We start from the raw sequence: 22840 nt of genomic DNA on the forward strand, positions 1-22840 counted from the left end.
CACAAGTTATTCATCTTTACTTTCGATTTAACTTCGTATTAAAATAACTCTTACACAGCTAGCAACATTGTTCCCATACTTAATACTTTATAAAAGTCCTCGTCATTTACATGTCCTGTCAAAAATCAACAAAGGACCCTTTAAAACTTTGTCAGCTCGTAGTTGGCATACTCATAGTGGGGCAATTGTCTAAAAAGCTCTAAATATATAGTGCCGTGGCGAATTTAGTTCGCCAATTTAATTATAAACTTTTTAATTTGATAAATATTGTCTTAATCCATTTGATAATTTTCCAATATAGTCATTCCGGCTAATTCCGGGAATAGCTAACCAATGTTGAAATGGACAAATTTTTTTAATTTTTTTTAAATATTTTAATTTTTTTCTTTTTCATTTCTTTCAATTTCTTTTTATTTGTTATTATTTATTTTTTTCCATTATTTATTGTTCACTTCCCGAAGCAGCCAGCGAGAACCGCCGGACGATGACCCTAGCCTAGATCCTGACAACAGCCATGACCCCAGACAAGGCCACATGTGAGAGTCAAGGCCCTTGTCCAAGCCGCAAGCGATGGTTGCAGCCCTAGATGGGATTAGGGTGAGGGTCGTGGCCCTTTCCTATGACTAGCAAGGGTAGCTTGCAGCTGTGAAGGCCCTAACGACTTTTGCCGGCTCATTCCGAGAAGTGAATAGGAAATAATGGGAGGAAAAAAAAAGAAGAAAGAAAAGGAAAGGAAAAAAGAAAATAATTCAAAAAATGTTAACAATTGCAAAAATCATCACATCGGCGTCTGCCGTGCCACATAGACGACTGTCACTTATTGGATTGCCACATCAATAATTTTTGACGAAAATTGACTGGAAGAACTATCTTAGAAAATCATTAAAAAGTTTAGAACTAGATTACCAAATTACAAAAGATTATGGTTGAATTGGTCACAATACAATAGTTTTGGGACTTTTTGAACAGTTTTTTCCAATCCATGCATCAAAAGGTATCTCGCCCTTCTCGGGGAAACATCTGCGTATAGGTTTGAAATAGTCACGAGAGTTATATCCCACCAAAGTTAAGGATCATCACTGGGAGAAGAGAGACACAGAGAACAAGACAGCAGCACAAGCCGAAGATTTCCGCGAATATCAGGGCATGCCCAAAGGAAGAGAACAGTGAAGGAAATGTGAGCATGTTGTTAGTTTTCCAAAGAATGGCCAAGGAAAAGTCAAAATGAAAAATTGCACATGATTCCAAAGACACTGGAAGTAAAGAGAGTGGACCTATCGAAGTCGTTGACTTCTGCCTCAGCTGTTCGCATTGGAGGTATTATCTAGTTCTCAGATCGGAATTGCATACAACTTCCTTTGCCTTTGATTCAAGTGCGATACTTAGTACACACACTCAACCAATGCGTATGCCGGAATACCTCTTAATCTGATAATCCATTAACCTAAAAAAAAAAAAAAAGAAACCGATTTTTAGGTCGCGACACTTATATCCTTTCTAGCAAAGAGCTACTGGAAATAAAACTTAGTTACAAACTCAGCATGAAATCTCTCCATGGGCATGTAAGCTTTCATTCACGTCTTCTCAGGTTTTCAATCCGACACTTCCTGCTCTTCCCCCAGTGACTTTGTTCTTTCAGCATGGCTTTGAGCCTCAAAGCCATGCGACTCAAAGTCGCGAGCTTTCACCTCCTCCTGTTCATCTATCCTTAGCAGCATGGAGACATCATGATGCTCAACCGTACCTTCTCCGGCCCTTAGCAGCGAAGTGGGACCATGATTGAAAAGCTGCACCTCCCGCTTGCTGTCTGCCCTTCCTTCAGTAACGCCTTTTGAAATCGATATACCAGCCATAATGACGTAGTCGGCGAAGAGCTGGACAAGACGACGATGGTGTCCGAGCGGAACAAACAAGGCAACATAAAGACTCAAGATAATGAAGAGGGCAGCGATTCCGACCGTCAAGGTGAAGACGGCAATCCAAGTGCTTTTGCTCACGGTCACATAGACCCCAGCCATGAAGGCCACCGACATTGTGGCAAGAGCCAGCAGCAGTGGTAGCCTTGCCTTCCTAAGGGCATGATGCGCAGCATGCGAATCAGGGATTTGCGTCCAGAGAAGGATCACAACTGCAATTATCGAGCTGTACATGGCGACGCTGTTGCAGATAACAAAAACGTTGTACATGGGTTTGTTCAACAGCGTAGCAATTCCCGCATCTGGTTCAGAGCCATTATATCCTCCAGGAACAGAAAAGCCGACAGCAAATGTCATAGCAGCAACTAGCGTTGCCACAACCATACGGGTGTTGGCCTCATCCTTTAGTTTATCCAAATCGGGAGGCGCCAGATCTTCCCCGGGCCTAAGCGTTTTGGTCGGCAAATTGCTTTGTCTTTGCTTCTGGGTGTTCCAGCAGATAGTAAAATTATTTGCGTTAAGCTCTGGTTAAGCATAGCAGAAAACAAAAAGACCGTTATCATCCGTGAAGATGCACTAGCAATCAGAGGTTTAGAATACAAAAGGAGGAGGAGGAGGAGGAGGAGGAATGAAACCTTCTGCAGTGATAGACAGACATGAAAACGCTCTTTTTTTTTACTGAGCTTACTGTATAAAGTTAATTCCACTTGGTAACTTCCGGGGGATTCCAACGGGTCAAAATTATTTCCTTTCATCTATTCCAGAAAGAAATGAGATAACAGAACAGTGAAAAACAAGAGTAGATAACTTGTTAATCCATTTGGTAGAGATCATCACCTTGCGTAGTGGAGCATCCATTGTTTGGAGTTTTTCATCTACAATGTCGATAGCAGTCGAGTTTTCGTTGTTTACAAGCTCAAGATTGACTCTCTTGTCCCGGGCGAGGTGGAGCAGAACCTCGGGTTGCCAATTCGATGTGGCCACATGCAGAGGCGTGTTTCCTCCATTGTCTTTCGCATTTATAAGCTTCTCAAGCTCAGGATTGCCGAGTATGTACTTCACTACGGGAGCCATCCCATGCATTGCCGCAACGTGAAGTATATTTTGTCCCTCCAAATCAGTTAGCAACTCCGCCGGATCTGGCCAATGTCGAAGCAATTCCTCGATTGTTTCGAGACGTCCCATCTTACACGCGACGTGGATTGGAAGATAGCCCACATCGTCGTACTCAATGGTGGTTGAAGCGAACTCATTGACCAAGAATTTGACTCCATCCACGTAATTCACATATGCTGCTAGATGAAGGGGAGTACCACCTTCGGCATCTGTTCTATCAAACAGCTCTTTCTTCCGCTTTGACATCTCTTGCAACATCTCTACATGATTAGAGAGCAAGGAACGAATGAATTTGTGTCATGCTTATCACCAAGGGTTTGGTAACTTTGCCATCTAACTATCATATTTTTCCTTAAAGTGAAATGAAATTGCGATATCTAATTGAAATCTAAACTCTAGGGGAATAAGTTCAGCAGGGACATTGGAGAATTCTTCAATGCATGGAGACATTCATTTTCCAAGCAGTAGTTCACCTCATTTGAGTAATCAAGGGCATCCATGGCATGATTCTGTTCTTGTCTTACAGAAGGTCCTTGGACAGTAATATAAGTGGTGTAGTATCTACAGTGGCTTTATATTATGAGTATCGACTCCCGAAACATTAATTTGATGGCATTCTTCAGGGTTAAAGTCTTGCTACGACCCAAGTCCAAACATATCGTAATCTGCCTCCTTCTGAGCCAAGATTTAGAGAAAATTTTCAACAAGTGATGCTGGCACTTGGAAAAGGCGAAAAGTACCTTTTTTTTTTTAAATTTAAATCACAATTCTGATCTGAATCTTTTCTTTTGTCTCATAAAAAAAATCGCTAACTTTTGCTCGAGGCTCAAATCTGGCCCAATTATTTTTTCCTTCACAAGAAAACGTCAAACCTTAACTTGTATCTCAATTCCGACTCGAACTTACTCTTTTGTCTCACAAAAACACGCCAACTTCCAGTCAGCATCTCTAGCCCTTGTTATGTTTCCGTCAAGTTTCCACCAAGTACATGCGGAATGATATGTGAATCTTTAATGGCATCATGGACGGGAAATTTGATGTGAGCCAAATTTGGAATACCGATGGAAAGCTGGTGCTTTTCTATGAGACAACAAAAGATTTTGGACCAGAATTGAGATCTGACTTAGAAGTTGGTGTCTTTTTATGAGATAGAAAAAGATTGGCACACGAGTTAACGTCCGTTCTTTTAAGAGACAAAAAGAATTTGAGTTGAAGTTGAGACCCAATGCTTTTTAAGGGCATTAAGACCCATTCTAGTAGAAAACGAAGAAGAAGATGATGTGGACCAATCAATCTATTCAAGAGAGAGCCATGAGTACAATTACTGACCTAATCTTTGGTGCATCACGGCTCCGTGAACCGGCGACATGCCATCCACCCTGCGTCGAAGATATTCACCATCCCTATCTGCCGCTTCCAACAAAAGCTTGAGAATCTCCAAGTCCCCCGCCTCAACCGCCAAGTACAGCGGGCACTTGCTCTCCCTGTTCTCCTTATGCACCGATCTTGAGCCTCGACTCAGCAGCAGACGGGCCAACTCATTGTGACGGTTTTTGACAGCCTCATGCAACGGGGTGTCTCCCGTTTTGTTCGCCTCGTCCAGGTTACTGCCGCAGCTGAGGAGGAGATCGGCCGAGCGGATCCTGCCAGCTCTCGCCGCGATGTGGAGCGCGGTGTCCCATCGGTTGTTCTGTTAGTTGATGGGCCGCCGCTTGTCGGGGATGACCTCGAGGAGGACACAGAGGATGTCGGGGTTCTCGATGCCCGCCGTGACGTGGAGCAACAAGCTCCCGGAGGGGCCCCGGGTGTCGATGAAGTCTGACAAATAGACGCCCTCTTTGGCAAAATGCTCTTCGAGGGTTTCAATGAACTTGTCCACATCGCCTCCTTTCGTGGCGGCATGCAGCAGCGGATACACACCAGGGAGTACTGTCCGGCAGCGGTGCAGTGTAGCCGGTCTGTGTACCAACGCTAGTGCTTTCAGTCTGGCCCCTCGCCGCTCCCAGATTTCATCGTCGGTGATAGCTATGCTCAGGCGATCACGATCCATCTTTGGACTCTGAAATTTGAATTATCGACTCCTCCAAAGTTAGCGATGGTCTGGTTGAACTCCTTTGCGGGGTCCCTTCTCCCCAAAATTTACAGCACAGCCAGAAATTGGAGATTTTTTTTCTTCTCTAGCTATGTCCGTGCACATCTCGTGGCCAAGAGCAATTCTTAGAAAGGAAAATATCTTTCGCGCGTGCAAACATTCACCACAGAATCCATTCTCAGACATCGCCCTGCATTCATATCAGGAACATTGCGGTCTTCGACAATTCGGTACGGGCTACAATACAAATTTATTCCTATGTTCTTTCTCCTGGAGACCTGCCTATTCGACTCTGTTCTAGGGGTAGGTTCTACCCTAGATTTGAGCCTTACTCCCCGCAATACTGCGCTAGACAATTCAGTCTTCGACAAACTGTTCCTATGCCTGCCCCATACTCCATAGATTTTCCTTCAATGAACAAGAGACCATATAATATGAAGGCCGATGCACCTTTCACTTGCTGTGCTCAAGTCACTGCCCTGGTGCGTCAACGATTTTCCGGGAATATTCCTAGAGTCTTTTGATCTTGTCTTGGATTCACATATGGGTTCACAAGCTGGTGGTTGTCTTTCACCTTCTAAAGTGCATACGAGGATGCCATCACATCACTCCTAAAAGTGGGCAAAATAAAGCCTCCCAGCTCTATGTTGAAGAAAGTTGATAGAAAGGGCACAGGAAAAACCCTTCGATTTGGCAGTTCCAGCCAAACGACAACCTCCACTGTAGGTGAGTTAACCTGTATTTTTTTTTCCACGATTTAAGAGGCTTATTAACCGTTCAAGTGAACTTACTTGTTTTCTACTTGTCAGGTGGAGATTCAAACGATGACAAGACCGTCGACGAGACCATTGCTTCACTTAAACAGCAGAAGAAGTCTTCTCCCTTAATAGGGAAACGGCACAAGCCTTCGATGGAAGCTCCATTTGTCGAATCCTCACAACCTGTCTCATTTCGAGATCTTCTGTGTTAAGCCCCACATCCATTGGGCACATTAACATCCCTTCTTGGTCGTTAAGTTGTGACGTTCCCAGGACATGTCATCGATCTATTTAAAATTTTATGTTTCAATTAAACGCATGTGGAAGTGATCCACTTCCCGCAGATAAACATATCTATAAGGATAGAATAGTAGGACATCACATCAACATTAACAAAAGATCACTTTTTTTTAATATTTATATCGTTAATCCTGGGAAGTATATATACACACAAACCATATCTCAAGGCCACTTCCTACCACCACACAAAATATTCCAATTTAGGGTCAAAGTTAAAACTACTCTAAGCTACTAAAAAAAAAAAAAACCACCGTTCACATCCTATACTCAGATCCATTATATTACTATTCCATAGCTAAGAACCTAAAAAATGATTAATAACTATAGGTGAGATATAAAATCTCAGCATATTAACGCCCTAAGCCTCGATTAAGAGGTCAACTCAGCTCGGATATATTTAGAACTTGCAATGCACTACAATATATACAAGTATGCTATCACACAATTATAGCAACCTTTCGATGCTATGGCACACGCCTTGCACAATATAACCCACTGTATGCAACATAATGCAGTACATAGATGCATGATCCAAACACATGCCAACTCTCTCGTGCATTGTGTGCTCAAGCATACTTTTATCATTACGGCCACTCATGGCATGCCCGATCACACACGGGGGTCTTCCGGATCTATCGGGATAGCTGTTTATTCTATCAATCACCGCCGATTGAGGGCACCCCATCTTTCTATAGGGGTCATCCGTGGGAATTTACTCATTCGATCAATCACGGCCGATCGAGGGCACCCCCGTCTTTTTGTGGGGTCTTCCAACTTATCCGGGAATATATCAATCCAGCCAATCACAGCCGATCGAGGGCACGCCCGCCTCATACGAAGGTCTTTTGGCTTATCCGAGAATTTTCAAATTGATGCAACTCTCATGTCATATATACGGTAAATAAAGTGCACATGATGACATACACACAATTCAATCATCAACTTGGCATACATACCTATCCATACATCACCGAGAATTGTTGATCAATTATTATATAAGCAAATTTATATGGCTATTCCCAATATCGACATCACAATTTAATATTAAATACTACACAAGAACACATTAACGAACATAGTATCTAATTGCCGAAAACTAACTTACTTAATTAGAGATTAGTAATCATCGAGATAACTAGATAGCTTATCATAAAATTTTGATAGCTTTTCATATAAAATAGCGATAGCTTATCGTATAAAATAGCGATAGGTTATCATAAAAATAGCAATTGTTTATCGTAAAAATACCGATAACTTATCATAAAATCTCAATAGCTTATCATCAAATCTTCGATAGCTTATTATATAAAATAGCGATAGCTTATCATAAAAATAGTAATACCTTATCATGAAAATACCGATAGCTTATCATAAAATCTCGATAGCTTATCATATAAAATATCAATAGCTTATCATAAAAATAATGATAGGATATCATGAAAATAGTGATAACTTATCATGAAAATATTGATGGTTTATCACTAAATTAGGTGATAGCTTATCATAAAATATGTTATAGCTTATCACAAAATTCGATAGCTTATCGCCTAAAATACCGAAAGCTTATCACATAAAAATACCGATAGCCTATTGCATCCTCGATAGCTTAGTAAGTCCACTTATCACATATCACAATAGCTTATCATCTAATCACTAATTGAATTAGTAATAAACATACTTAGACTAATATAAACTCATCATAATTAAGTTTAACATATTAATCAAGGGATTAGGGCGATAACTCACCCGATCACAAATCCGAAGATACGGCGCATCAATGACGGTGAGAGCTACGCGAGGCTTCGTCCAAAAACTACGTGAGACCATCGAGGATGGCTGGATAACAGCAACACAGTCTCGATTGTGCTAATTTTGCTTGACGGAGCTCAAATTGCCGCGGAAATGGCTAGAACAAAGTTCGTACAACAACGGGAGGTCACGTGGGGCTTGGGGATGAACTTGGCCAATCAAAATAGCAGCTAAGGTGCTGTGACGGTACTGGTGGTGGTTGGCCAAGAGAGGAAAATGGGAGAGGGAGATGGGGTTGGTTTTTGGGAGAGCATGAGAGGAGAGAGAGTGAGTGAGACAACGACTAAAGTCTTATCTCTCTAAGTCTTCTTGAGCAAGCCAAAATCAAGATAAAAATCCCTCATCAATGTATGCCCCCAAAGTGTTGTCTTCATTTATGGTTTCTTGTCTTTTGCAATTAATGCAAGAAGGGCAATTTGGTCATTTCACAAGGTAAGGACATTTTGGTAATTTCAAAGTATCGTATGAAGTATTATATGCGTATTTAAGCTAGTATTTTGTATGAATTTTTATAAATTGAAATTGGGCTCAAAGGATAGAATTTGGGCTTTAGAATGGCTTAATAGGTTTTAGTGGGCTTACTTGGGCCCAATTGGGCTTGCCTTGGGCCCAATGGCCAAACCCTACTTGGGCTTGAGGCCCCATGGGTCCTTGTTCGGCCCGCTTCCTCGTAGGCTTCAAATCTCGACCGGTCCATCCTTTAGTCGAGAGTCTCGAGAAAATCGATAAATTGGTAGTTCAATGAGGCGACGTCCTAATAATTTAGTCATGAGATCCTCAAAGATTTGATACCCACATTCGGATTATAATCAATGGTCAAATTCGATCGATTGCGACTATAGTGCATCTCGAGCTAACCGGTAGCTTCTAGGAGTTACTCGTATTCGACTCGTGGTTGATTTGACATCAATCCATGTTTGAGCTTTGTCAAACCATGGGCAAGCTCGGTTCTCATTTAACCGCAAGGGATCAATCACTAGTTCCAATTTGCACGATCATTAAATATTGGTTTGGGGTCGTTCACAATCCATACAATGGTCAAGCGGATTCACCCATGATCCGATTGTATGCTATTGTCGAAATGTTCTATAGCCATTCCTTGATCGGTCTTCAATGGCTCACGGCCGGTATCGATCTCTTCAAGGGCGAGCACAGAGCCCCCGAGTTCCTCGAGTTCCTGGTCTTCCCCCGTTCTTGAAACACACTTCACTTTCAATCAAACTCTCTGAAAACTTGACTTCTTATTGGGTCTCCTTTCATGCATAACATTTTCATTAGAGGTCTCGTGAATTGGTTGTTGAGAAAGGTTTCTGGGCTGTTACAATCCTTCGTCTCTCACCCCAAATTCGTGAAAGACGACATTTCGAAAGGTGGGTATTCGATCCCTCTTCGCCCACCCACCAAAGATCTCTCCTGGTTCACCAAATCCACCTTCGAGAGGTAATGGTTCTATTCTTGCTTTTGCCTTTCCACTGGTTTTGTCGGAAGACGAAAGAGAATAGGAAAAATGTATATTGTATTCTATATTCGAATGAATGTACACTTGTCTATTTATAATCCTAGAAAGAGAGTAAAGAATAGAAGGTGTATAAACATGATTGTATCTTCCCAAAATAAAGATGCAATTAAATCAGAATTTGCCAAATTGACTCCATCAATCCTCAATCGCAATCTCCAATCGGGATCTTCAATATTTCCAACACTCCCCCTCAAGTGGCGGCCTATAGATGTCAAGGACGCCGAGCTTGCTTAGAAGATATGCATCTGTCTCTCGACACAAAGGTTTGGTGAAAATGTGCCGAGTGCTGTTCCGTAGTTCCAATTCCTTTGGTCACAATTATTCCTTCTCGAATTTTGTCTCGAGTGAAATGGCAATCAACTTCGATATGCTTCGTTCTTTCATGAAAAGCTGGATTCCGGCTAACTTGAGTGTAGCATCATTATCGCAGAATAATTCGGTTGGCCTTTCAATTTGTACTCCAAGATCGAGAGTAGTCCTCGTATCCGGTTATTTCACAAATGTCTTGGCCATTGCACGATATTCGCTTCTGGATGATAAAGATACGGTCGATTGCTTCTTTGTTTTCCATGAGATCAATGATCTTCCTAATTTTATGCAAAAACCGGTGATAGATCGCCTAGTCATGGGACAAGTGGCATAGTCGTATCACAATAAGCGCCATCTTCATATTGCAATCACGAGACAAGAAAATCCCAAGGCCGGACATCCCTTTAAGTATCGTACTACTTTTAACGCCGGTTCATATGGGATTGTTTTGGCTTGTGCATGAATTGACTAAGCATCGAACCGCATAACATATGTCGGTCTCGTCATAGTGAGATATATCGGTTTTCCAACTAGTCTTTGATATCTGATGGATCTTCAAGTAAAGGATCCTCGATGGATGATGATATTCCCATGTCATATTCATGAGTTGTCATTTTGACATTCGCTCTATTGGAATGACAATGGCTTGCATCCCGACAAACCCGCTGATACAATCTCCATGGCAAACTTTGTGTCGAGATTAATTCCTTTTTCGGAACGTGCAATTTCAATCCCAAGAAAATATTTAGGGGCTCCTAAGTCCTTGATATGAAAGGAAGAATGCAAATATTCTTTGAATTTTGCAATATATAAGTTGCGTTCCCCATGATAAGAATATCATCAACATATATAAGCAAATATATTGATGAAGTACGAAGTCCACGTGAATAGTGCATAATCATATTTGGAATGCCGGAATCTGCATTTGTCAATGCATCGGTAAATTTGGCATACCATTGTCGAGATGCTGTTTGAGTCCATACGGGATTTGCGAAGACGACACACCCGAGACTCCCTGCGCGTAATCCCCGTGGAAGATCCATATAGATCTCCTCATCAAGATCGCCGTGAAGGAAGGCATTGTGAACATCCATTTGATGGAGTGACAATTACGAATTGCCGCTATAGAGAAGAAAGAGCGACGGTAACCTCTTTTGCGGCCGGGGAGAATGTCTCGTGATAATCAAAACCTCGCGTTGAGTAAATCCCTTTGCTACTAAGCGAGCCTTATAACGTTCCGGTTCCATCGGACTTGAACTTAATTTTGTAGACCCATTTGCAGCCAATGGATTTCCGATGTGGAGGTAACGGAACAATGTCCCATGTATGATTAGCGATGAGAGCATCTAGCTCTTCGCCATGGTTGCCAACGAGGATCACGGGATGCCATTTGATAGGATGATGGTTCGCATTCCTCAGGAATTCGGCTAATGCTACACATGTATGCGGGAGATAGCTGACTGAAGGAAACATAGGAAGATACGGGGTAATGGATACCTGAAGAGCGGAAGCGAACAAATATAGTCTCAGTGGGTGGTCTGATGATACGCCCAGAACGTCGAGGTTGCATAGGGGGTACCGGACTAGGTTCCGGTGAACATGCCAATGTAGAAGCCGGAGATGGCGAAGAATTAGCCATAGGTGACTGGGGAATATCTATGGGCGTTGGACGCGGAGTGTCCTCGAATGGATGTTGGAGGAATAAATACATAGGAAGTGGAAACATCTTCTTCCAAGAAAGCTGGACGGTCCGAGGCGGATTCGGATGTTGCCGGTGAAGACGTCGCATCCCGAAAGGGAAATATCTCTTCATGAAAAATGACATCCCTGCTTATAAAGAAATGTCCGGTAGCAATATCCATAACTCTGTATCCTTTCTGCAGAGTGGGGTACCCCATGAAAACACATGGAATGGCACGAGGGGCCATTTTATCCCGAGGTCCCACGATCGTTGCATAACATAAACAACCAAATACCCTCGGATGATCAATAGATGGTGTAGTATCATAAAGTAATTCATAAGGAGTTCTACCACCAAGAATTCTACTCGGCATGCGATTAATCAGATAGGTGGCGGTGACCACACAATCGCCCCAGAATTTCTCGGGAATGGAGGCTTGATATTTGAGAGCTCTTGCAACCTCTAAGAGATGTATATGTTTTCTTTCCACAACGCCATTCGTTGTGGGGTGTAGGTGCAAGAGGTTTCATGGATAATGCCATGAGAGACAAAGAGAGATCGGCAATCATTGGAAAGAAATTCACGTCCATTATCCGTCCGAATTCTTTTAACGGATGTATCAAATTGAGTTTGGGCTATAGAAAGAAAATTTGTTAAGCGAGAAAGGTCGACTCTTGGAATGCATAAGAAAAGCCCACGTAGCACGGGTAAAATCATCAACGATTGTGAGAAAAACGAGAACCGTCACGATGAGGAGTGTGATAAGGTCCCCAAATGTCCACATGCAATAATAAGAAGGGACAATTAACTTGAGATGTGCTCATGGGAAAGGATGGTCGGATTGTTTAGCCGATGGACATATGGAACATTTCGGATGAGGATAACGTGCACTATGCTCAATCGTTGATGTAAAAGGAGATTTTTATTTCTTGAAATTGCATTACAAGAAATGCTATTATTGGAAAAATCTAAATCTCCGGGAAATCAATCCAAAAAAATAACCCGTCCGGACTCTACCCAAGCCCATTGGTTTGCCGGTCGTATGGTCTCGAAAGAAGCAATTGTCGAATTGAAAATGACATTGCAAGAATTATCTTTGCACACCCTTGAAACGGAAGAAGATTGAACTCAAATTCGGAATATATAGAACATTGTGAAGCACAAAATTTGGGCTAAGAGGAACAGTGCCGATTTTAGTGACCAGTAGTATTTCCATTTGGGAGGCGTCGGATAAAGGAAACTTCGGTGATCATGAATATATGAAAATAAGGTCGCAGTACAAACTATGTGGTCACTAGCACTGAATCGATTATCCATGCATTAGCCGAAATAGAGTTGGATAGAAGGGTACGAGAAACTCGTTGTCGTAGTCTTTAATTGGCTCGGCATTTTCACAATATGGTGTCGATCTGAGTAATTGTGGAGTGAGCTCCATCAATTTTTTGTTTTGAGACCAAAGGAGGCTTCTTTTCCCTTTTTTGCGATTACTTGGTCGCGGGAATTTCAACATGTCTCCATGGTGTGATGCGGTCGTTTGCAATATTCACAATACTTATTTTTATTTTGGAATAATTGCTACTAATCTTTCGAAGACATGGGAGGACAAGGCCCATTCGATCCTTTAGAAAATGCTGGTGACATGGCACGATCTTGGCCATTTGATCCGGTCTTGGGTGGATAAGCGGTGCCATGATTTCCACTTATAATCATGACCATCCATTGGCAACCCATTAGGGTTTCCTCGCCATTTTTCGCCACATTCGAAACTGCATTCCTTTGCCCACGTGAGACGAAAAGGGTGGAGCTCCGTGTCTAGAGTTCCTTCGGGATTGCTATGAGGTGAGAAGGCCGAGAGGGCAACTCCTTCAGGCCCGAGTGAGTGCCGTCACCGCCAATCGTGGCTCTCTTCTTGCGCGGTTGGAAAATTCTCCCGAGAGAAGGTGGCGGTTCCATTGCAAGAATCTGCGTTGAAAGGGGATAATCGTCGTTGAGAACAAGCAAGAACCGAGTAGCTTTCTCTCGATCTCGAATCGCTCGATATTGGGGCGTTTCCTCGAGCCTTCAAGTTCGCTTCAATCTCGTTCCAAACGCTGAGAGGCGTGAATAGGTTGTCTGATTGGCTTCCTGTTTCAATTCGGAAAGGGTTTGTGTGAGGTAAAATAATTTTGCCCTATCTAGTTTACCATACATTTCACGTATGTTGTTCCATGGTTTGAGCGTCTTTGGGAGGTAGTCGGGCCATTTGGGGCATTCCGATCCATTGTCGTACGAGTTGATTTGCCGGCGCCAATGTGGCGCTTGACGGAATAGGGACGTTGCAAGAACCCGTCTTTGTCTTTGGTGACCAAAGCTCGCGGCAAATCTCTTGCCCATGTAGAGTAGCCCTCGGATCCGGCGAGTTGAAAGGTGATAAGGCGTACTGGTCCGTGCCGATGAGGTGTAGAGTGGGTCCCCTATCTCCTCGGCGCGCCGATTCGTCTCGGTACGGATGTGGTTGGTGGAAACCGGGTAGGGGAATCGGGTAGGGATTTGACCCGACGACCCGATTGGGGCACTTGCCCGCATTCCCGCATATAATACATTGGGCCCGAGGTGGGCTTGCCCGGTGCTGGGCGAGCCTTCCCGGGTTGAACATGCGTTTGGCCCATTTCCAGTGTGGCAATGATGATCCCAAGCGGTGTGAAAGGGCCCATAGTACCATGGGCGATGATGCTGGGTATCCATCGAATGGGGGAATGGGCTGCCCTGGTTGGGCGGAACAGGAAAAATTGGTGATTGGGTTGAGCATGAATACCGGTTCTACTATGGGCTCGAGATCCGAGGTAAATTTTCATCGGAATGAATAGGGTTCTCTTCATGGACATTGTTGTCGTTCTTCATGGTATCTTTGAGAAAGGTGATTTCTACACGGAGTGCTAAGTGTTTTGCAGGTTGGTAAACCTTTTTGCAATAACAAGAGCAAGAATGATCCAGGAAGACAATCAAGGAATGATATGTGCGGAAGCTAGGCTAGGATGGCTGGTGCTCGATACCATGTCAGAAGACGAAAGAGAATAGGAAAAATGTATATTGTATTCTATATTCGAATGAATGTACACTTGTCTATTTATAATCCTAGAAAGAGAGTAAAGAATAGAAGGTGTATAAACATGATTGTATCTTCCCAAAATAAAGATGCAATTAAATCAGAATTTGCCAAATTGACTCCATCAATCCTCAATCGCAATCTCCAATCAGGATCTTCAATATTTCCAACAGGTTTGTTGCAAACTTACTTGTAGTTTCAGTTGTTTTTGGTGTTCTGAATTTTGATTGGTTGTTCTGTTGATAATTGGATGCTGTCGAGAATAAATAAGAGCATCGAGTTTGCCATTTTCTTTTATCTTTTGGGAAATAGTTTCTGCGTGATTATATGCAAATGCTTCTTTCTTGTCTCGTATGAACTGAGAATTTGTCCTTAATTTGTTGTCCGAATACCCGTTTGGATAGAACAAGCTCCGGTCAAAGCTCACTGAGATTAAATATTTGTTAATGCTGCGTCGCTACTACTCGTGACAAGGTGGGAACAGAGGAGTATAGCGAGTATTTAAGTATAACGATGTTGCCTGATTCTTCTGAGGTAGTGTATTTGCTAAAGGGATTTCTCTCACTGTGTCAGATTCTTATCTTGTATGAGTGCTCGATCTCTTTTGCTCTAGTGGGACTTATGCGATTCTTGTTAGCATTTGTTTTGTCATTTACAAGATTTTTATGTGATTTTTTACCTGTTTTTATTGATAGATGGATTCAATGAGTCAAAATGCTGGCACAGATAAAAGGAGATTGACGAGATCCGAAGCATGGGATCACTTCTTATACCTTCGCTGTGTGTCGCCATCTGAGTGTTCTGTTTAGCAGCTGCCATTTTAATCACCCACCTTTACCTAGTCTCTATCCCATTGCAGGTTCCTCTCTCTTCTGTTTTTCCCTCTGCCTATTATTATGCAGCATTCTGTGATTCCTAAGTAGTTGGTCCTTGGGGTTTGTCAGAGTAAATATTGGTCGGAGACAGGTCTTACATAGGATGTTTTTTCCGGGTGGATAGTCCTTCCCATATTTTGATACTTCTTTGCCAGATATGAGGAGCATGAAGTGGGGTTATTGTTACATTGGATAAGATGCTCTGGACCTGGATGGAAATATGAGTGCCCATATCCAGGTTTGAGCTAAAGGAGAAGACCGTGAGACGGCTTCTTTTTATCCTCTCTCCTTTTCAAGGATGATAAAGTGCTAATCCCACCATGAGAAAGGGTGGTCCTCCATTTGATTGATTCCATTGCATATTGCGCATTTGCAAATTTGGAACTGGAAAACATGTGTTGACACTTCAATTGTTGTAACCTTGAAGTAGTGAATGTTTCCAGTGTTCTGAATGAAGGTCTCTCTGGTTACAACGTGTTCCACCTTCAAATATTATGATTCTCTCAAGATGTGACGCTTCCCCCTTTCTCCCTCCCACCACCCCACCCCAACCCCCTCTTCCTCCTGTTCTTTTATGTTGCAGCTGGGACTCTGGGCGCAAATTTGTGATGTAGAACTTTGTATGTGAATTACCTCTTTTGTTGTCTGTCCATCCAGCCGAGCTACTGGATCCTCACCTATCTCCGCGGTATTAGAGGTGCTGGGGCTTCAAACTGACATTAATTTAGATTAACTTTTGGACGTTTTGTCTTACTATATATGGGTCTACTTCATGCTTTTCTTCTTGCTACGGGAAAACATGTGTTGACAGAAGAAAAGAAAAAAAAAAATTCGCTTTACGTGAGGGGTCCAAGTAGCCATTTGCAGTTCTTAAAGAAAAAGAGGAAGGTAGCTCATCCAAGACACAGTAGCCGTGAAACTTTTTTAATGCTGGATTCTTGAAGTTCACTGGCGATCACAAGCTCATCCAAGACATAGTAGGCCTGAAATGTTCACAGCAATGAGCATTTCTCAATGCTGTTTACCATCACAGACAAACTACAAAATCTCTGCAACTGGAAAAGCATACGTACCCAAATGAACGTAAGATATGAGGTCCCACTCACAAAGCAATTAGGTGTTACGTTGCTGAAGCTCATGCATGTCACTAAACAAGATGGTCATTAGCAAATTCACATCAGGCTCATCATGAGCTAAAAAAGTTCTGTAGGACATCACTCCATCTGAAGATGCAACTTCTTACTAGAGCTCAGGTAAGGCTCCACCTCATACGTTCTCTAATCGTGACTTATTTCTCTGTAGGATACATAAAAAGGGATGGAAAAAAAGAAAGAAAGGAAGAAAGAGAGCTAAAATCTCACCGAAATTGTCAAATTGAAGAGCCAAAACTTCAAAAACTAAAATTTAAGGTTCAATTGAGTCTGCACTGACCCATTTCCAGAAATGCCTCTTCACAGAAATCGCCCTGTTCGCAGCACCTGCACCACCGCTAACGTCATGTTCCTCTTCCTCCTCCGTGCAGAACTCTGCATCCTCCGGCAGTCCCTCGACCTCCGCCTCGAACGAGTAAAACATGTAACATGCCGGCAATCCCGGATAAGACACTGAATTCTTCTCCTCTACTTTCATCTTATACGATCCGGGAACAATCCTCACAGCATCCCCAATACTCCCAACCTCCGCCCGGATCACCGATCCCAACTCCTCCCTCACGGCCCTGATCACCGCCATCTCGGGCGTCTCGCTTGGCTTCATCTTCTCCGACAAGGGCCTGCGCCGATGGCGGAAGCTGCCATTGGATAGTTGCTGGTGTGACTCGACAAGAATCTGACTGTTGGACCCGACAACGTGGACCTTGACAACATTGACGGTGCGGGTAGGGGGAACGGAGTCAGTGAGCGAGGTCTCGCCCTCGGAGATCTCGAGCCAGAGGTTGTGGACATTCTTGGTGCCGGGGCGTGACGCCCCAGGAGGCGAAGGAGTCGGAGGGGATGCGAGGCTTGAGCCAGTCGGAGAGGGACTCCGGGGTGGCGAAGCGGTGGTGGATCGTAGGGCTTGGGCAAGACATGGCGGGGATTCTGAGCAATCGCCAAGTCTTGAAAGACGAGATTTCAGAAAATGAGATGCAGTCTTAATTTGATCTAGTGGTCACCTATAATTAACTACCGATTTATTGACCGAGAGCTGGTAAGCATGTGTTTAGCCGCCCTCAACTCATATCGATGCGATGCTTCTCTGGCAGCGGTGCTGTGGTCCCGGATAGTACCGTGGCAACGGTAACTTTTATTTTGTTTTTTCGGTCACAAGAAGTCAACAACTATAATTAACACCAAAAAGTGACCCAGAAAAATATGGATCTACTGTACCTTCAAGCGCATGTAACTTTCAACTCATACACCATATTAATTCTACTCAAAACTTTTTTTTTTGTCTAATAAAAACCCATAATTTAGGTCTGGTTCCAATTTTACTCCAAACTTTATTTTATCTCATAAAAAATATATGACTTTATGTTTAATCCCAGTTCTAAACCTTTTTTTGTCTCATAAAAAAATCGTAGCTTTAGGTCAACTTTCATTTTTACCCTAATTTTTTCTCTGTCTCGTAGAAAATCGCCAATTTTTACGTGAATCTCAAATTCCCCCCCATTAACCCTTTTCCCAAACTTGCCACTAGTGATCTTACGTGGTAATTCCACATCATTGCTTTAGTTTTCCTCAAAATTCATATCCGAGAAGACTTCTTTTGGAGATGACATCGGCCCAAACAATGTCGTTTTGGATTTGAAATTTGGGTAAAAATTAGAGCAAGTAGGGTTGGTTTTCTTCAATTTCTCTTACTCTTAAGAGAGCCTCCTTCTGTCTCACTCGGGATCTTCGAATTTTCGCTCGGTCATCAATCTCTAGTGCTCGGCCATGTTCCATCTCTCGCGATCGGAGAGCTTGTGCTTGGGACACTCGTCTTGGATGCTTGAACATCGCGTGTTTGGGAGTTTCTCATCTCTCGGTTGTCAATGAAAATTTTGGACGAAGGGCCTTTTTTATTTGGTCTAACTAGACCCGAGGGGGAGGGGGGGAGGGTTAATGGAGACAGATTTGTGACTTAAGTATAAGTTGTTGGTATTTCATGATATTAAAAGAAAAATAGGATAAAACTAAAACTGGACGGTATAATTGAGACATGAGCTAAAGTTGGTGGATTTTCATAGGCCAAAAAAAGTGTAGGGTAGAATTGAGATTGGATCTAAAGTTGAGATTTTCTTATGGGAAAAAAAAGTTTAAGATAGAATTGAAACTGAACGTAGAGTTAAGAGTTTCTTAGGATATTAGGCCTATAAAGAATAGAACACGTTCTTATTTCATGTGAAGGAGTCGAGGAGCTTCACTTGTTTTTCTGTCATAATTATCCCTTTCATTATTTCTTAATTAAGCCAAAGCTAAATCAATGAATCAAAATTTTCAACTTTTTTCCAACAAACATTTTTCTTTGTTTAATTTAGAGATTTCAATCTCCCTTAAACACCTATTGAAGGGAACGCATCCCACAACATATGCAGCGGAATTATACAAAAAACATGTCCTAAAATCAATTTGAATCACCGATCGGGAACAAGTGCATCACATGAAGGACATATCTTAATTTCCATAGATTAAGAGTTATCATTGCAGTCTCGAGAGATCGCTCGTCATGAAATACACCATTCAACGATAGAACCGTTCCTTCGTAGCATTTGGGAGAGTCGGACAGAAAACATCGTTCGTTCCTCTTTTTGTTTTTTGTGTTGAGTAACCAAGTGAGAAATGACGTCTCTGACAAATGCGATAATATCACATTAGAGACTGGTAATTGCCTTTTGCAGTTATCTCACTTTTTAAATAATAATTTCCCTTTTAGCATTTTATCCACAAAAAGGGCAAAGGCTGTGATAGCCTACATGGGCGGACCACGGTCCTTCCCATGAATCCCAACACTTATAATATGTTTTGTGTGTTTCTTCAAATATTATAGTAAATAGAGCATACGCGTATAATCTAAGCTCATTTAGATTATATGTAACTTTATACAATACAATTAAACATAAATTTATGTGATTTCCCCTTCTTCTTCTTCTTCTTCTTTCGGTCAAAAGTGATTTCTCTTGAATAACTAGGTTTCTCGTCATATTTGTCGCATCTTCCCATGCTACAAGGTTGCTTTTTACATGCAAAAGGGACCCCATCACCTCTTGGCTGAGTGAAGGGAACGCATTCCCACAACATGCATAGCGGAATCACTCGGAATTAACAAGCCCAACTCTTACTGGAATCGCTAATAAAAAAAGTATATCACGATTAACGAACATACCTCATTTTTCACAAATTAAATGTTACCATTGCAGTCCTCGAGAGTTTGTTCGTCTGTTAGATGTTCGGAAGTAGAAAGGAGAAGCATCATTGTTGTTGTCTCACTGTTCTCTTTATTTTTCTCTCGAAGAGAATGAACAACAGTTTTTTATTAGAGGAAAAAGAGAACGTCTCATCTTCTTTTATCATGTTCAAAATGTGATAATTGCCAAAGGCAATTAATCCTTTGGTAAAGAGGCTGAGATAGTCTACATGAGTGAACTACGGTCCTTCTTAGACACCCTCATTTTTCAACATATCCCACTCGCCCATAAAGGATTATCCACAACTCTCACTTGTTCACGAAGGGTCAACAAATCCTACTTGCCCACGAAGGGTTAAACATAAATCTCTCTATCTTTTCTGCAAAGTTAATATCAAAAAATAATCCATGCGACCAACATACTATGAGACCTCGTTGTCATACATCTATTGGGAGTATATTGCAGTCCAAAATGGGCATATTAACTTAGAGTAGATCCAATATGAATTACCCTTGATCAATCAGTCACATTTACATTATATCTCTTTTGATCTCCTTGAGTACTCGAACACATTGTATTCACAATCATGATTAACCTCAAATAATGATAATTGGTACACATGTAAATACAAAGATAGAATGTGACATCAAAACAAATTGATCTTCCTCTTTCCTTAAAATTTTTAATTTCAGTTCAACTCGCTTTTCTAGAAATGTCCCATTAGATCGAATCAATCTCATGACGATTGGCAATAATCTAAAATAGCGAACACTGAATAGAAATTTTAAGAAAAGTAAGAGTCGAAAGGGAACAAATTTGAGGAACTTTTATCCTCAAGAGTCTCACACGGCTTGAAAGTTGAGATTAAAACTTTTGCCAATTCATATTGGTTGTCTCATGCATACATGTATGAAATACGTATTATGGTATTCTCTCCTTTCCCATAGAGCATATGTCTTTCCACTTAATACCGTATAGATGATAATTTAGACATACCCAATTTCTAACTTAAGTTCACAAATCTACTCTATTTGAAAGTATCTATCAAAACTCGCATCTCGCAATAAAAACATAGAGAGTGAAATATGTGAGTTATTTCATTTTCGGACATAATAAACATCATGACATCATCTTAACGCTCTGTTAAAGCAACGTCTATACTTTAAGCTCAAGCTCTCAATTATCACCTAGATAATGAGCTTAAAATTGTCTCATCTCAACTTATCATATAGTAAATAAATGCGATTACTTGTATGAGTGGGCTAATCTCTTATATGTCCAACATACCTTCTCTATATAATGCACTACGCATTAATATGCATAAATGTCATACAAACTCTTAGGCATCAATAATGACAACAAATACAATTAACTGTGAACTTTTAGAAATATAAATATCTAGTACTTCAACTTCTAAGCACTTATAAAGATTTCATATATAGGGAACTAATCAATATATCAACACATGACCAAGGAAAACATCTATTAGATTTGACTTCATCATAGGATTTGATGTCACTCTATGAGTAAATATGCACTGTGCATTTACATCTTTTAGTACAACCATGTCTTTCACAAAATTATATTACGTGTTTATATGTTTGGTCTTACAATGGATCTTTAGTGTAAGCTATTGCTGGTTGATTATCACAATTAACCAATAATTGAACCTGCAGTATCCTTAGCAACACCTCATTAATCCAAACATATCTTAAGCCAAACACTCTCTTGTACTACTTCTGAAACTGCTACAAATTCAGCTTCTATTGTGGGTAAGACTATACAAGTTTGCTTCTTACTACTCTATGATATATCGCCATTGATAACTAAGAACACAAATCTAGAGGTAGAATTTTTATCATCCAAGCATCCTTCTCAATCAACATTAGTATAGCCTTTAAGGCGCAGACCTCTACCGTGATAACTCGGAGAATAATCAATAATACCCTTTAGATACCTCGGATTCTCTTGACGGTAGTCCAATGTGCTTGACCTGGACTGGATTGGTATCTACTAACCATTCCAACTACATAACGAATATCAGGTCTTTTACACATCATAGCGTACATTAAACTTTTAACAACATTTTCCATTTGTTCATTTTCTTGTGGAGTCTCGGGATATATCTACGGCTCAATCATTCACCTCTTGTAATATGAGTATATATGGATTTACTGTCTTGCATGCGAAATCATTTAAGGACTTTATCTATTTAAGTCTCTTGTGAAAGAGATCACGATCTCTTTTAAACGTTCTCTTGAAATCTTAATTTCAAGAATATATGCATTTTCACCCATATCTTTCATCTCAAAATTGGTACATAACCAGTTCTTAATCGTATTGACAAACTCCATATAGTTTTTGGGAATTAGTAAATCATCAACATATAATGATAAGATCACAACTTGATCTTTGAATATTTTGATATATACACAATGATCTTTGTCAATCGTTACAAAATCATATGCCACTACGACTTTATGAAAAATGTATATACCATTATCTCGAAGATCGCTTAAAGCCATATATCGATATTAAAAGTCGACATACATTTTGTTTTAGGCCTTCTATGACGAACCCAACATGTTGTTCCATATGAGTTTTATCTTCTTATTCTCCATTGAGAAAAAACAATCTTTACATACATCCGATGTAATTTAAGATCCACACTAACCATTATTGCTAGAATAAGAGATGAATTGATGTAAATCTTACCATAGAAGAAAAATCTCTTCATAATCAATTCCTTCATATTAATTAAATGCTTTCGCCACAAGACGAGCCTTATATCTTTCAATTGAGCCATAGAACCCACTTGTTCATAATGGCTTTGCGTCCGTTCGGAAGATCAACTAGTTCCCAAACCTAGTTTGATTTCATTAACTCCATATCTCCATCCATTTCTTGTATTCATTTTTCCTTATCGGGGAAAGTTAAAACCTTATTTATATTCATTGGCTCATCCTTTTCTTGTGGAGCGACCATGAAAGCTTTTCCTTTCAATGTCTAAACGT

The 22840-nt window shown here is 41.2% G+C and overlaps 2 pseudogenes; both read right to left on the reverse strand.

Moving 5' to 3' along the window:
• Positions 1-1592: 1592 nt before the first annotated feature.
• LOC115750310 lies at positions 1593-5279 on the reverse strand (annotated as a pseudogene).
• An 11074-nt stretch (positions 5280-16353) lies between these two features.
• Positions 16354-17528, reverse strand: LOC115727739 (annotated as a pseudogene).
• Between the last annotated feature and the right edge of the window lie 5312 nt (positions 17529-22840).

The sequence above is a fragment of the Rhodamnia argentea genome, chromosome 1 (assembly GCF_020921035.1).
Source record: "Rhodamnia argentea isolate NSW1041297 chromosome 1, ASM2092103v1, whole genome shotgun sequence".
Taxonomy (NCBI): Eukaryota; Viridiplantae; Streptophyta; class Magnoliopsida; order Myrtales; family Myrtaceae; genus Rhodamnia; species Rhodamnia argentea.